The following is a 2797-nucleotide window of genomic DNA, read 5'->3' as shown; positions in this document are numbered from 1 at the left end:
CAGCTGCCCCTAGGTGCGGGGGGCAGTGCCACCACTGAACTCAGTCCTGCTGTCCAAGCACTCCAGCCTATCTGCCCTGCACCTACTGTTAGGGGTCCCAGACAGCAGGTGGGTGGGCAGTGTCTCCATGGAGACTGGCTCAGGACTCCAGGGGCAGGGTGTGCTTGGCTGAGCGGGTAAAATAGGGCTGCAGGCAAGATGCTGTGTGGATGCTTCAGAGTCACAACACTGTGATGTGGGTATGACTTTCCCATGTAGACAAGCCCTACATCAGTTTGAAACTGATTTCTCCCCCCCTTCCCCCTTTTTCTAATAAGTGTAAAATGGTTCAAGACTTTATGTGCAGACTGACAGCCATTGCAGCTGGGGCTATGCTGTACCCTGAGTTAGCAGATTTATAGGCTCTAAAACCATGCCTATGCTAGTGTTTTCTACTGGCAAAGATAGCAGGGGTATGGAGAAGTGTGATCCCAGATTGACATAGCTGTGCCTTCTTTGTGGGTTTGGTGGGATGGCATGAGGTTGCGCCACTGAAAGTATAACTGGACCCACACAAGCACTTTGCATGTCTAGTATGCCTGTGCTCCTATACTGGTAAAGAGTACCTGGCATAGCCTCAGGCCTAGTCTTTACTACACGCTCTTGCTTATATGATAATATTGCCCAATAGTAAGTTGTTGGGTTTTTTTAATGTTTCCCAGTAAAAACCCAAATGTAGGTGATGCTGCCACAGGAAAAAAAGTGTGTTGCTAATATAACTTATTTCCTCTGAAGGGTAGCACTGCCTGACTTCAGGCTAACATGTTTCCCGTTTCTTTTGGGGAACACACATCAGCAACACTGATAAAAACAGTCTTTTCCCAGTATAAGGTATGTCTACACCAGGAGTTTACTGTTTATGCTTTAAGCATACTTATGGGAGTGCTTAACTGCTCCATTCATGTAGATGAATGTTAATACAGGTGCCTATTAGTCATAATTTAAATATCAACTTTGTTAGTGATTTCACTTTACTCAAAGCATGGAGAAATGAAAAAGGATCTTATCATGAAGTTCTGAACAATTTGGACATTGTCTTACTTTGGTACCATGAGTACGCAGTGCTCAGGAGGGTACTAGGGTATATGTCAAAGATCCTAACATAGCTCACCAAGGTGTCAGAAGCCCAGGAACATGAAGCCAAGTCCAAACAGCAGAGCAGAGCATACCTGATCTTTATTTTCACTATCTTTAAAATCTGATATCTAAGATGGGTAGGGTTTAATTGGTATCTAAGATGGGTAGGGTTTAATTTGCAGACAGAATCAACCCCTTCCCCCAGGCAAAGATCTTCATTGACAGACAGCAGCTGGCGAATGTTGAAAACTTTGCATCCCTTAGCAGCCATCTCTCAAAGGCAGCCAACAATGAGGAGGGGATCCAGTGTAGGATCTGATGTGCCAGCTTTGCCTTCAGAAGACTGAATCGTGTGTTCAATGATCATGACACCAGGACTCAAACAAAGCTTCTACTATACAAGGCTGTGGTAATTCCAGTTTTTCTCTGTGGCATTGAAGCTTGGGTGACCTGCATGGACCACCTGAAAAGCCTGGAATGCCATCATCAGTGCTACTGCTGGAAGATCCTTGACACAGTGGGAGGATGGTTCCACAAATGCCAGTGTCCTCACTGATGCTTAACATCCCAGTATGGAAGTGTTGATTATTCAACATCAGTTGCAGTGGACAAGTCATTGTATGCACATGTCTAATCTATGTATAGCAGAACAACTGCTATACTCCCAACTCAGCCAAGGGCCAAGGATCTGTTTAACCTCAACCACATTTGCCAGAGAGTCTGTGGCTCTAGGGTTGGCTGCCTTAGCTATCAACACACTCATTTATAACCCTTTACTTGACCCGTGGGAGTGATCATCCTCAGCTGTGAGGAATTGCTGATGACAACAGCTACAACTGTTTTCCTAGTCTATACTCCAGGGATGAGCTCAGTTTGATGTTGAAAAGATCCATCCATGCCAGGGTACCATGTGTAAATGGATGTCCACTTGTATTTGTGTATGGTTAGGACCCAGTCAAGGTTTAAATCAGGTGATTTAAGTCAACTCTGCCACCATTGATTGGCCAAGGGAATCTGTTATACTGATACTTGCCAAACAGCTCCACACTGTTTTTTTCTGTACATTTAAAAGGCATTATCCCTAGGATTTGGCCTGACAACTGCCGCCTTCTGCAAAAACACAGATTATAAAGCCTAGGACAAAGCTTGTGAAAGCGGGGGGCTTGGAAGTGGGAGAAGGCAAAGCACTCTTTTTAAAGCGGTTCTGGCTATGAACTAACCTTTGAGAGGACATGAAGTGAATTCTGAGATTGATTGTCTTTAGGAAGTGTTGAAAAAACTCTTTCTTTGAAAAAGTCTTTTCACAATGGCAGTTACATTCACAATTACAGCTGGTTGGAAATTTTCCAGTGAAACAAAATTTTGTCAAAAATGCCAGTTCGTTGAGCCCAAAACATGTCATTTTAAACATCTCTGGCTTGTCAAATTTTTGTTAAACTCAAGGCAGGAATCTTTTCATAAGTAAAACTGACATGGAGAAAAGCTTAACAGGGCAGCCCAAGGTACAGAGGTAGTTCCAAATAAAGTACCACTGTATTTTGACTAGATCGATTTACAATATTGATACCTTTTTGTGCTCCAAAAACCTTTTCTCTTTCTTTCCCCTGCAAAAATAAATAAATATTTTTTTTAAAAAAAAGGAAAGAAAAAGAGTCCTAACCCAAGCAGTGTTTTTACCCTA

The sequence above is a fragment of the Gavialis gangeticus genome, unplaced genomic scaffold (genome assembly GCF_001723915.1).
Source record: "Gavialis gangeticus isolate Ggan-Ray unplaced genomic scaffold, GavGan_comp1, whole genome shotgun sequence".
NCBI lineage: Eukaryota > Metazoa > Chordata > Crocodylia > Gavialidae > Gavialis > Gavialis gangeticus.
The sequence above is the reverse complement of the archived record's forward strand: the minus strand, read 5'-3'. Positions refer to the sequence as shown.